This window comes from Rhinoderma darwinii (genome assembly GCF_050947455.1).
Source record: "Rhinoderma darwinii isolate aRhiDar2 chromosome 5 unlocalized genomic scaffold, aRhiDar2.hap1 SUPER_5_unloc_8, whole genome shotgun sequence".
Lineage (NCBI taxonomy): Eukaryota > Metazoa > Chordata > Amphibia > Anura > Rhinodermatidae > Rhinoderma > Rhinoderma darwinii.
Genome location: NW_027461821.1, coordinates 665,557 through 678,656, shown reverse-complemented (window position 1 = coordinate 678,656; position 13,100 = coordinate 665,557). Strand labels below are relative to the sequence as shown.

At 48.0% G+C, this 13,100-nt stretch overlaps 9 non-coding genes across 9 annotated transcripts; all 9 read right to left on the bottom strand.

Moving 5' to 3' along the window:
- Positions 1 to 174: 174 nt before the first annotated feature.
- LOC142697597 (U2 spliceosomal RNA) lies at positions 175 to 365 on the bottom strand. Its single transcript, XR_012865376.1, has one exon. It is a non-coding gene; the product is annotated as a U2 spliceosomal RNA (small nuclear RNA).
- Positions 366 to 1,653: 1,288 nt separating this feature from the next.
- Positions 1,654 to 1,844, bottom strand: LOC142697596 (U2 spliceosomal RNA). The gene has a single exon (XR_012865375.1). It is a non-coding gene; the product is annotated as a U2 spliceosomal RNA (small nuclear RNA).
- Positions 1,845 to 3,128: 1,284 nt separating this feature from the next.
- On the bottom strand, positions 3,129 to 3,319 carry LOC142697595 (U2 spliceosomal RNA). Its single transcript, XR_012865374.1, has one exon. It is a non-coding gene; the product is annotated as a U2 spliceosomal RNA (small nuclear RNA).
- A 1,296-nt stretch (positions 3,320 to 4,615) lies between these two features.
- Positions 4,616 to 4,806, bottom strand: LOC142697593 (U2 spliceosomal RNA). The gene has a single exon (XR_012865373.1). It is a non-coding gene; the product is annotated as a U2 spliceosomal RNA (small nuclear RNA).
- A 1,268-nt stretch (positions 4,807 to 6,074) lies between these two features.
- LOC142697592 (U2 spliceosomal RNA) lies at positions 6,075 to 6,265 on the bottom strand. The gene has a single exon (XR_012865372.1). It is a non-coding gene; the product is annotated as a U2 spliceosomal RNA (small nuclear RNA).
- A 1,292-nt stretch (positions 6,266 to 7,557) lies between these two features.
- On the bottom strand, positions 7,558 to 7,748 carry LOC142697591 (U2 spliceosomal RNA). Its single transcript, XR_012865371.1, has one exon. It is a non-coding gene; the product is annotated as a U2 spliceosomal RNA (small nuclear RNA).
- A 1,268-nt stretch (positions 7,749 to 9,016) lies between these two features.
- Positions 9,017 to 9,207, bottom strand: LOC142697590 (U2 spliceosomal RNA). Its single transcript, XR_012865370.1, has one exon. It is a non-coding gene; the product is annotated as a U2 spliceosomal RNA (small nuclear RNA).
- A 1,264-nt stretch (positions 9,208 to 10,471) lies between these two features.
- Positions 10,472 to 10,662, bottom strand: LOC142697589 (U2 spliceosomal RNA). The gene has a single exon (XR_012865369.1). It is a non-coding gene; the product is annotated as a U2 spliceosomal RNA (small nuclear RNA).
- A 1,281-nt stretch (positions 10,663 to 11,943) lies between these two features.
- On the bottom strand, positions 11,944 to 12,134 carry LOC142697587 (U2 spliceosomal RNA). The gene has a single exon (XR_012865367.1). It is a non-coding gene; the product is annotated as a U2 spliceosomal RNA (small nuclear RNA).
- Positions 12,135 to 13,100: the final 966 nt, after the last annotated feature.

Sequence of the window (13,100 nt, the reverse complement as noted above, 5' to 3'; positions counted from 1 at the left end):
AGAGGTGGCAATCTATTCATTAATTGCATTTAATCAATGAGCTCATTATCACTCATGCATTGTCCAACAGGTGTTGAAATAATGGGATTAAAAGGGGAGATCCCTTCAGAAAGACAGAAACAATAGCAAAGACAAAAAACACTTTTGGAATCTGCTTTTAGTCAACACATAAGGAAAGGGTGCACCGGTCCTGGAAATACTGCAATACCAGGTCAATGCGTGGAGTGGACAGAGCAAGCTCTATTTCCATCTCCCTGTTCTAAAAATCCATTTAATATATGGTCCCCAGATAGGGGACGTATCAGATATTAAACTGATAAGAACAGATACTACACTTGATCTTAGCCAAAAGGCCGAGAAGCGATAACCCGAACGGGCCGCGCGTTGCCCGAGCCTGCCCGATACTGCTGTTCAGCCCTTGCAGCGATTCAGCCTACTTCTAGGCAATTCCATGGGGCCCTGCAGGCTCACACACTCACAGCTACACGGGAGGTGAATAAAGGCCGGAGAGGAAGCCAGACAGGATTTGCTTCTTTTGCTTGCACCACAATGCAGTGCTGAAAGAGGAGGAATCTACATAAAAACGCCTTCCTGGCAACGCCCAAATGCCCTGCTGCCATGCAGATAAACACTGGCAGCGGCAGCAAGTGCATGCCCACAGCCACCCCTTGTTCCTTCACACCTTGTATCAGCTGTAATCCAGTCCAGTCCAGTGCTGCCTGCTGAGCAGCACTGACCAACACTGCCTGGGCCCAGGCTTTTATCTCTGAGGCCCCATTATGATGTCAGAAAGCTGGCTCTGGAATCCTGAGGGCTCCACTATGACACGTGCAAAGTTCCGTCTGAACTTTATATAAGATGGTGAGGCTCAGTCAGTCACTCAGTGTTGCCTGAGAGGGCAACACTGCAACAGCCGGCCGCCAGGCTGTCTTTTTTTTGCACAGCTAGTTGCCTCCAGGAGGCCACAAGAGGGAGACAAGGGATTGCAAAATGGAAAATAGGTATCCACCAACTTTACAGACAACTTCTCCTTGCTCCTACAACCTCCATCCTTGCACAGTTTGTTATTCTTCTAGGTAACATAGTAACAAATCCAAATTGCTGCTCTCTTTGTAGGCAAGCAAGGCTTTGTTGCAACTGCAATTCTTACTTCTTCTTGAAATGTAGGGACGACAGTACATTCCATCACATCCATCTAGTGTACACAGGTAGGTCCATTGTGGCGGGCAGGCGAGCGGGCGGGCTGCTTTATTGGCTGTTTGCTGTTCCCCTACTCCACTCCACTATTTGACTGTTGTGCTGCATCAATCAATCAATCAATCAATCAATCAATCAATCAATCAATCAATCAATCAGTGGCTGGCTCAGGTGCAGCTCTTTAACTTACCTAAAAGGGAGGGCGGAGAGAAGACAAGGAAGGTGAATGAGGTGTTCCAATGTGAAATGCCGGAAACACAGAAACACAGACGACACACAACAAGAGGTGGCAATCTATTCATTAATTGCATTTAATCAATGAGCTCATTATCACTCATGCATTGTCCAACAGGTGTTGAAATAATGGGATTAAAAGGGGAGATCCCTTCAGAAAGACAGAAACAATAGCAAAGACAAAAAACACTTTTGGAATCTGCTTTTAGTCAACACATAAGGAAAGGGTGCACCGGTCCTGGAAATACTGCAATACCAGGTCAATGCGTGGAGTGGACAGAGCAAGCTCTATTTCCATCTCCCTGTTCTAAAAATCCATTTAATATATGGTCCCCAGATAGGGGACGTATCAGATATTAAACTGATAAGAACAGATACTACACTTGATCTTAGCCAAAAGGCCGAGAAGCGATAACCCGAACGGGCCGCGCGTTGCCCGAGCCTGCCCGATACTGCTGTTCAGCCCTTGCAGCGATTCAGCCTACTTCTAGGCAATTCCATGGGGCCCTGCAGGCTCACACACTCACAGCTACACGGGAGGTGAATAAAGGCCGGAGAGGAAGCCAGACAGGATTTGCTTCTTTTGCTTGCACCACAATGCAGTGCTGAAAGAGGAGGAATCTACATAAAAACGCCTTCCTGGCAACGCCCAAATGCCCTGCTGCCATGCAGATAAACACTGGCAGCGGCAGCAAGTGCATGCCCACAGCCACCCCTTGTTCCTTCACACCTTGTATCAGCTGTAATCCAGTCCAGTCCAGTGCTGCCTGCTGAGCAGCACTGACCAACACTGCCTGGGCCCAGGCTTTTATCTCTGAGGCCCCATTATGATGTCAGAAAGCTGGCTCTGGAATCCTGAGGGCTCCACTATGACACGTGCAAAGTTCCGTCTGAACTTTATATAAGACGGTGAGGCTCAGTCAGTCACTCAGTGTTGCCTGAGAGGGCAACACTGCAACAGCCGGCCGCCAGGCTGTCTTTTTTTTGCACAGCTAGTTGCCTCCAGGAGGCCACAAGAGGGAGACAAGGGACTGCAAAATGGAAAATAGGCATCCACCAACTTTACAGACAACTTCTCCTTGCTCCTACAACCTCCATCCTTGCACAGTTTGTTATTCTTCTAGGTAACATAGTAACAAATCCAAATTGCTGCTCTCTTTGTAGGCAAGCAAGGCTTTGTTGCAACTGCAATTCTTACTTCTTCTTGAAATGTAGGGACGACAGTACATTCCATCACATCCATCTAGTGTACACAGGTAGGTCCATTGTGGCGGGCAGGCGAGCGGGCGGGCTGCTTTATTGGCTGTTTGCTGTTCCCCTACTCCACTCCACTATTTGACTGTTGTGCTGCATCAATCAATCAATCAATCAATCAATCAATCAATCAATCAATCAATCAGTGGCTGGCTCAGGTGCAGCTCTTTAACTTACCTAAAAGGGAGGGCGGAGAGAAGACAAGGAAGGTGAATGAGGTGTTCCAATGTGAAATGCCGGAAACACAGAAACACAGACGACACACAACAAGAGGTGGCAATCTATTCATTAATTGCATTTAATCAATGAGCTCATTATCACTCATGCATTGTCCAACAGGTGTTGAAATAATGGGATTAAAAGGGGAGATCCCTTCAGAAAGACAGAAACAATAGCAAAGACAAAAAACACTTTTGGAATCTGCTTTTAGTCAACACATAAGGAAAGGGTGCACCGGTCCTGGAAATACTGCAATACCAGGTCAATGCGTGGAGTGGACAGAGCAAGCTCTATTTCCATCTCCCTGTTCTAAAAATCCATTTAATATATGGTCCCCAGATAGGGGACGTATCAGATATTAAACTGATAAGAACAGATACTACACTTGATCTTAGCCAAAAGGCCGAGAAGCGATAACCCGAACGGGCCGCGCGTTGCCCGAGCCTGCCCGATACTGCTGTTCAGCCCTTGCAGCGATTCAGCCTACTTCTAGGCAATTCCATGGGGCCCTGCAGGCTCACACACTCACAGCTACACGGGAGGTGAATAAAGGCCGGAGAGGAAGCCAGACAGGATTTGCTTCTTTTGCTTGCACCACAATGCAGTGCTGAAAGAGGAGGAATCTACATAAAAACGCCTTCCTGGCAACGCCCAAATGCCCTGCTGCCATGCAGATAAACACTGGCAGCGGCAGCAAGTGCATGCCCACAGCCACCCCTTGTTCCTTCACACCTTGTATCAGCTGTAATCCAGTCCAGTCCAGTGCTGCCTGCTGAGCAGCACTGACCAACACTGCCTGGGCCCAGGCTTTTATCTCTGAGGCCCCATTATGATGTCAGAAAGCTGGCTCTGGAATCCTGAGGGCTCCACTATGACACGTGCAAAGTTCCGTCTGAACTTTATATAAGACGGTGAGGCTCAGTCAGTCACTCAGTGTTGCCTGAGAGGGCAACACTGCAACAGCCGGCCGCCAGGCTGTCTTTTTTTTGCACAGCTAGTTGCCTCCAGGAGGCCACAAGAGGGAGACAAGGGACTGCAAAATGGAAAATAGGCATCCACCAACTTTACAGACAACTTCTCCTTGCTCCTACAACCTCCATCCTTGCACAGTTTGTTATTCTTCTAGGTAACATAGTAACAAATCCAAATTGCTGCTCTCTTTGTAGGCAAGCAAGGCTTTGTTGCAACTGCAATTCTTACTTATTCTTGAAATGTAGGGACGACAGTACATTCCATCACATCCATCTAGTGTACACAGGTAGGTCCATTGTGGCGGGCAGGCGAGCGGGCGGGCTGCTTTATTGGCTGTTTGCTGTTCCCCTACTCCACTCCACTATTTGACTGTTGTGCTGCATCAATCAATCAATCAATCAATCAATCAATCAATCAATCAATCAATCAATCAATCAATCAGTGGCTGGCTCAGGTGCAGCTCTTTAACTTACCTAAAAGGGAGGGCGGAGAGAAGACAAGGAAGGTGAATGAGGTGTTCCAATGTGAAATGCCGGAAACACAGAAACACAGACGACACACAACAAGAGGTGGCAATCTATTCATTAATTGCATTTAATCAATGAGCTCATTATCACTCATGCATTGTCCAACAGGTGTTGAAATAATGGGATTAAAAGGGGAGATCCCTTCAGAAAGACAGAAACAATAGCAAAGACAAAAAACACTTTTGGAATCTGCTTTTAGTCAACACATAAGGAAAGGGTGCACCGGTCCTGGAAATACTGCAATACCAGGTCAATGCGTGGAGTGGACAGAGCAAGCTCTATTTCCATCTCCCTGTTCTAAAAATCCATTTAATATATGGTCCCCAGATAGGGGACGTATCAGATATTAAACTGATAAGAACAGATACTACACTTGATCTTAGCCAAAAGGCCGAGAAGCGATAACCCGAACGGGCCGCGCGTTGCCCGAGCCTGCCCGATACTGCTGTTCAGCCCTTGCAGCGATTCAGCCTACTTCTAGGCAATTCCATGGGGCCCTGCAGGCTCACACACTCACAGCTACACGGGAGGTGAATAAAGGCCGGAGAGGAAGCCAGACAGGATTTGCTTCTTTTGCTTGCACCACAATGCAGTGCTGAAAGAGGAGGAATCTACATAAAAACGCCTTCCTGGCAACGCCCAAATGCCCTGCTGCCATGCAGATAAACACTGGCAGCGGCAGCAAGTGCATGCCCACAGCCACCCCTTGTTCCTTCACACCTTGTATCAGCTGTAATCCAGTCCAGTCCAGTGCTGCCTGCTGAGCAGCACTGACCAACACTGCCTGGGCCCAGGCTTTTATCTCTGAGGCCCCATTATGATGTCAGAAAGCTGGCTCTGGAATCCTGAGGGCTCCACTATGACACGTGCAAAGTTCCGTCTGAACTTTATATAAGACGGTGAGGCTCAGTCAGTCACTCAGTGTTGCCTGAGAGGGCAACACTGCAACAGCCGGCCGCCAGGCTGTCTTTTTTTTGCACAGCTAGTTGCCTCCAGGAGGCCACAAGAGGGAGACAAGGGACTGCAAAATGGAAAATAGGCATCCACCAACTTTACAGACAACTTCTCCTTGCTCCTACAACCTCCATCCTTGCACAGTTTGTTATTCTTCGAGGTAACATAGTAACAAATCCAAATTGCTGCTCTCTTTGTAGGCAAGCAAGGCTTTGTTGCAACTGCAATTCTTACTTCTTCTTGAAATGTAGGGACGACAGTACATTCCATCACATCCATCTAGTGTACACAGGTAGGTCCATTGTGGCGGGCAGGCGAGCGGGCGGGCTGCTTTATTGGCTGTTTGCTGTTCCCCTACTCCACTCCACTATTTGACTGTTGTGCTGCATCAATCAATCAATCAATCAATCAATCAATCAGTGGCTGGCTCAGGTGCAGCTCTTTAACTTACCTAAAAGGGAGGGCGGAGAGAAGACAAGGAAGGTGAATGAGGTGTTCCAATGTGAAATGCCGGAAACACAGAAACACAGACGACACACAACAAGAGGTGGCAATCTATTCATTAATTGCATTTAATCAATGAGCTCATTATCACTCATGCATTGTCCAACAGGTGTTGAAATAATGGGATTAAAAGGGGAGATCCCTTCAGAAAGACAGAAACAATAGCAAAGACAAAAAACACTTTTGGAATCTGCTTTTAGTCAACACATAAGGAAAGGGTGCACCGGTCCTGGAAATACTGCAATACCAGGTCAATGCGTGGAGTGGACAGAGCAAGCTCTATTTCCATCTCCCTGTTCTAAAAATCCATTTAATATATGGTCCCCAGATAGGGGACGTATCAGATATTAAACTGATAAGAACAGATACTACACTTGATCTTAGCCAAAAGGCCGAGAAGCGATAACCCGAACGGGCCGCGCGTTGCCCGAGCCTGCCCGATACTGCTGTTCAGCCCTTGCAGCGATTCAGCCTACTTCTAGGCAATTCCATGGGGCCCTGCAGGCTCACACACTCACAGCTACACGGGAGGTGAATAAAGGCCGGAGAGGAAGCCAGACAGGATTTGCTTCTTTTGCTTGCACCACAATGCAGTGCTGAAAGAGGAGGAATCTACATAAAAACGCCTTCCTGGCAACGCCCAAATGCCCTGCTGCCATGCAGATAAACACTGGCAGCGGCAGCAAGTGCATGCCCACAGCCACCCCTTGTTCCTTCACACCTTGTATCAGCTGTAATCCAGTCCAGTCCAGTGCTGCCTGCTGAGCAGCACTGACCAACACTGCCTGGGCCCAGGCTTTTATCTCTGAGGCCCCATTATGATGTCAGAAAGCTGGCTCTGGAATCCTGAGGGCTCCACTATGACACGTGCAAAGTTCCGTCTGAACTTTATATAAGACGGTGAGGCTCAGTCAGTCACTCAGTGTTGCCTGAGAGGGCAACACTGCAACAGCCGGCCGCCAGGCTGTCTTTTTTTTGCACAGCTAGTTGCCTCCAGGAGGCCACAAGAGGGAGACAAGGGACTGCAAAATGGAAAATAGGCATCCACCAACTTTACAGACAACTTCTCCTTGCTCCTACAACCTCCATCCTTGCACAGTTTGTTATTCTTCTAGGTAACATAGTAACAAATCCAAATTGCTGCTCTCTTTGTAGGCAAGCAAGGCTTTGTTGCAACTGCAATTCTTACTTCTTCTTGAAATGTAGGGACGACAGTACATTCCATCACATCCATCTAGTGTACACAGGTAGGTCCATTGTGGCGGGCAGGCGAGCGGGCGGGCTGCTTTATTGGCTGTTTGCTGTTCCCCTACTCCACTCCACTATTTGACTGTTGTGCTGCATCAATCAATCAATCAATCAATCAATCAATCAATCAATCAATCAATCAATCAATCAGTGGCTGGCTCAGGTGCAGCTCTTTAACTTACCTAAAAGGGAGGGCGGAGAGAAGACAAGGAAGGTGAATGAGGTGTTCCAATGTGAAATGCCGGAAACACAGAAACACAGACGACACACAACAAGAGGTGGCAATCTATTCATTAATTGCATTTAATCAATGAGCTCATTATCACTCATGCATTGTCCAACAGGTGTTGAAATAATGGGATTAAAAGGGGAGATCCCTTCAGAAAGACAGAAACAATAGCAAAGACAAAAAACACTTTTGGAATCTGCTTTTAGTCAACACATAAGGAAAGGGTGCACCGGTCCTGGAAATACTGCAATACCAGGTCAATGCGTGGAGTGGACAGAGCAAGCTCTATTTCCATCTCCCTGTTCTAAAAATCCATTTAATATATGGTCCCCAGATAGGGGACGTATCAGATATTAAACTGATAAGAACAGATACTACACTTGATCTTAGCCAAAAGGCCGAGAAGCGATAACCCGAACGGGCCGCGCGTTGCCCGAGCCTGCCCGATACTGCTGTTCAGCCCTTGCAGCGATTCAGCCTACTTCTAGGCAATTCCATGGGGCCCTGCAGGCTCACACACTCACAGCTACACGGGAGGTGAATAAAGGCCGGAGAGGAAGCCAGACAGGATTTGCTTCTTTTGCTTGCACCACAATGCAGTGCTGAAAGAGGAGGAATCTACATAAAAACGCCTTCCTGGCAACGCCCAAATGCCCTGCTGCCATGCAGATAAACACTGGCAGCGGCAGCAAGTGCATGCCCACAGCCACCCCTTGTTCCTTCACACCTTGTATCAGCTGTAATCCAGTCCAGTCCAGTGCTGCCTGCTGAGCAGCACTGACCAACACTGCCTGGGCCCAGGCTTTTATCTCTGAGGCCCCATTATGATGTCAGAAAGCTGGCTCTGGAATCCTGAGGGCTCCACTATGACACGTGCAAAGTTCCGTCTGAACTTTATATAAGACGGTGAGGCTCAGTCAGTCACTCAGTGTTGCCTGAGAGGGCAACACTGCAACAGCCGGCCGCCAGGCTGTCTTTTTTTTGCACAGCTAGTTGCCTCCAGGAGGCCACAAGAGGGAGACAAGGGACTGCAAAATGGAAAATAGGCATCCACCAACTTTACAGACAACTTCTCCTTGCTCCTACAACCTCCATCCTTGCACAGTTTGTTATTCTTCTAGGTAACATAGTAACAAATCCAAATTGCTGCTCTCTTTGTAGGCAAGCAAGGCTTTGTTGCAACTGCAATTCTTACTTCTTCTTGAAATGTAGGGACGACAGTACATTCCATCACATCCATCTAGTGTACACAGGTAGGTCCATTGTGGCGGGCAGGCGAGCGGGCGGGCTGCTTTATTGGCTGTTTGCTGTTCCCCTACTCCACTCCACTATTTGACTGTTGTGCTGCATCAATCAATCAATCAATCAATCAATCAATCAGTGGCTGGCTCAGGTGCAGCTCTTTAACTTACCTAAAAGGGAGGGCGGAGAGAAGACAAGGAAGGTGAATGAGGTGTTCCAATGTGAAATGCCGGAAACACAGAAACACAGACGACACACAACAAGAGGTGGCAATCTATTCATTAATTGCATTTAATCAATGAGCTCATTATCACTCATGCATTGTCCAACAGGTGTTGAAATAATGGGATTAAAAGGGGAGATCCCTTCAGAAAGACAGAAACAATAGCAAAGACAAAAAACACTTTTGGAATCTGCTTTTAGTCAACACATAAGGAAAGGGTGCACCGGTCCTGGAAATACTGCAATACCAGGTCAATGCGTGGAGTGGACAGAGCAAGCTCTATTTCCATCTCCCTGTTCTAAAAATCCATTTAATATATGGTCCCCAGATAGGGGACGTATCAGATATTAAACTGATAAGAACAGATACTACACTTGATCTTAGCCAAAAGGCCGAGAAGCGATAACCCGAACGGGCCGCGCGTTGCCCGAGCCTGCCCGATACTGCTGTTCAGCCCTTGCAGCGATTCAGCCTACTTCTAGGCAATTCCATGGGGCCCTGCAGGCTCACACACTCACAGCTACACGGGAGGTGAATAAAGGCCGGAGAGGAAGCCAGACAGGATTTGCTTCTTTTGCTTGCACCACAATGCAGTGCTGAAAGAGGAGGAATCTACATAAAAACGCCTTCCTGGCAACGCCCAAATGCCCTGCTGCCATGCAGATAAACACTGGCAGCGGCAGCAAGTGCATGCCCACAGCCACCCCTTGTTCCTTCACACCTTGTATCAGCTGTAATCCAGTCCAGTCCAGTGCTGCCTGCTGAGCAGCACTGACCAACACTGCCTGGGCCCAGGCTTTTATCTCTGAGGCCCCATTATGATGTCAGAAAGCTGGCTCTGGAATCCTGAGGGCTCCACTATGACACGTGCAAAGTTCCGTCTGAACTTTATATAAGACGGTGAGGCTCAGTCAGTCACTCAGTGTTGCCTGAGAGGGCAACACTGCAACAGCCGGCCGCCAGGCTGTCTTTTTTTTGCACAGCTAGTTGCCTCCAGGAGGCCACAAGAGGGAGACAAGGGACTGCAAAATGGAAAATAGGCATCCACCAACTTTACAGACAACTTCTCCTTGCTCCTACAACCTCCATCCTTGCACAGTTTGTTATTCTTCTAGGTAACATAGTAGCAAATCCAAATTGCTGCTCTCTTTGTAGGCAAGCAAGGCTTTGTTGCAACTGCAATTCTTACTTCTTCTTGAAATGTAGGGACGACAGTACATTCCATCACATCCATCTAGTGTACACAGGTAGGTCCATTGTGGCGGGCAGGCGAGCGGGCGGGCTGCTTTATTGGCTGTTTGCTGTTCCCCTACTCCACTCCACTATTTGACTGTTGTGCTGCATCAATCAATCAATCAATCAATCAATCAGTGGCTGGCTCAGGTGCAGCTCTTTAACTTACCTAAAAGGGAGGGCGGAGAGAAGACAAGGAAGGTGAATGAGGTGTTCCAATGTGAAATGCCGGAAACACAGAAACACAGACGACACACAACAAGAGGTGGCAATCTATTCATTAATTGCATTTAATCAATGAGCTCATTATCACTCATGCATTGTCCAACAGGTGTTGAAATAATGGGATTAAAAGGGGAGATCCCTTCAGAAAGACAGAAACAATAGCAAAGACAAAAAACACTTTTGGAATCTGCTTTTAGTCAACACATAAGGAAAGGGTGCACCGGTCCTGGAAATACTGCAATACCAGGTCAATGCGTGGAGTGGACAGAGCAAGCTCTATTTCCATCTCCCTGTTCTAAAAATCCATTTAATATATGGTCCCCAGATAGGGGACGTATCAGATATTAAACTGATAAGAACAGATACTACACTTGATCTTAGCCAAAAGGCCGAGAAGCGATAACCCGAACGGGCCGCGCGTTGCCCGAGCCTGCCCGATACTGCTGTTCAGCCCTTGCAGCGATTCAGCCTACTTCTAGGCAATTCCATGGGGCCCTGCAGGCTCACACACTCACAGCTACACGGGAGGTGAATAAAGGCCGGAGAGGAAGCCAGACAGGATTTGCTTCTTTTGCTTGCACCACATTGCAGTGCTGAAAGAGGAGGAATCTACATAAAAACGCCTTCCTGGCAACGCCCAAATGCCCTGCTGCCATGCAGATAAACACTGGCAGCGGCAGCAAGTGCATGCCCACAGCCACCCCTTGTTCCTTCACACCTTGTATCAGCTGTAATCCAGTCCAGTCCAGTGCTGCCTGCTGAGCAGCACTGACCAACACTGCCTGGGCCCAGGCTTTTATCTCTGAGGCCCCATTATGATGTCAGAAAGCTGGCTCTGGAATCCTGAGGGCTCCACTATGACACGTGCAAAGTTCCGTCTGAACTTTATATAAGACGGTGAGGCTCAGTCAGTCACTCAGTGTTGCCTGAGAGGGCAACACTGCAACAGCCGGCCGCCAGGCTGTCTTTTTTTTGCACAGCTAGTTGCCTCCAGGAGGCCACAAGAGGGAGACAAGGGACTGCAAAATGGAAAATAGGCATCCACCAACTTTACAGACAACTTCTCCTTGCTCCTACAACCTCCATCCTTGCACAGTTTGTTATTCTTCTAGGTAACATAGTAACAAATCCAAATTGCTGCTCTCTTTGTAGGCAAGCAAGGCTTTGTTGCAACTGCAATTCTTACTTCTTCTTGAAATGTAGGGACGACAGTACATTCCATCACATCCATCTAGTGTACACAGGTAGGTCCATTGTGGCGGGCAGGCGAGCGGGCGGGCTGCTTTATTGGCTGTTTGCTGTTCCCCTACTCCACTCCACTATTTGACTGTTGTGCTGCATCAATCAATCAATCAATCAATCAATCAATCAATCAATCAATCAATCAATCAATCAATCAATCAGTGGCTGGCTCAGGTGCAGCTCTTTAACTTACCTAAAAGGGAGGGCGGAGAGAAGACAAGGAATGTGAAATGCCGGAAACACAGAAACACAGACGACACACAACAAGAGGTGGCAATCTATTCATTAATTGCATTTAATCAATGAGCTCATTATCACTCATGCATTGTCCAACAGGTGTTGAAATAATGGGATTAAAAGGGGAGATCCCTTCAGAAAGACAGAAACAATAGCAAAGACAAAAAACACTTTTGGAATCTGCTTTTAGTCAACACATAAGGAAAGGGTGCACCGGTCCTGGAAATACTGCAATACCAGGTCAATGCGTGGAGTGGACAGAGCAAGCTCTATTTCCATCTCCCTGTTCTAAAAATCCATTTAATATATGGTCCCCAGATAGGGGACGTATCAGATATTAAACTGATAAGAACAGATACTACACTTGATCTTAGCCAAAAGGCCGAGAAGCGATAACCCGAACGGGCCGCGCGTTGCCCGAGCCTGCCCGATACTGCTGTTCAGCCCTTGCAGCGATTCAGCCTACTTCTAGGCAATTCCATGGGGCCCTGCAGGCTCACACACTCACAGCTACACGGGAGGTGAATAAAGGCCGGAGAGGAAGCCAGACAGGATTTGCTTCTTTTGCTTGCACCACAATGCAGTGCTGAAAGAGGAGGAATCTACATAAAAACGCCTTCCTGGCAACGCCCAAATGCCCTGCTGCCATGCAGATAAACACTGGCAGCGGCAGCAAGTGCATGCCCACAGCCACCCCTTGTTCCTTCACACCTTGTATCAGCTGTAATCCAGTCCAGTCCAGTGCTGCCTGCTGAGCAGCACTGACCAACACTGCCTGGGCCCAGGCTTTTATCTCTGAGGCCCCATTATGATGTCAGAAAGCTGGCTCTGGAATCCTGAGGGCTCCACTATGACACGTGCAAAGTTCCGTCTGAACTTTATATAAGACGGTGAGGCTCAGTCAGTCACTCAGTGTTGCCTGAGAGGGCAACACTGCAACAGCCGGCCGCCAGGCTGTCTTTTTTTTGCACAGCTAGTTGCCTCCAGGAGGCCACAAGAGGGAGACAAGGGACTGCAAAATGGAAAATAGGCATCCACCAACTTTACAGACAACTTCTCCTTGCTCCTACAACCTCCATCCTTGCACAGTTTGTAATTCTTCTAGGTAACATAGTAACAAATCCAAATTGCTGCTCTCTTTGTAGGCAAGCAAGGCTTTGTTGCAACTGCAATTCTTACTTCTTCTTGAAATGTAGGGACGACAGTACATTCCATCACATCCATCTAGTGTACACAGGTAGGTCCATTGTGGCGGGGGTAGGTCCATTGTGGCGGGCAGGCGAGCGGGCGGGCTGCTTTATTGGCTGTTTGCTGTTCCCCTACTCCACTCCACTATTTGACTGTTGTGCTGCATCAATCA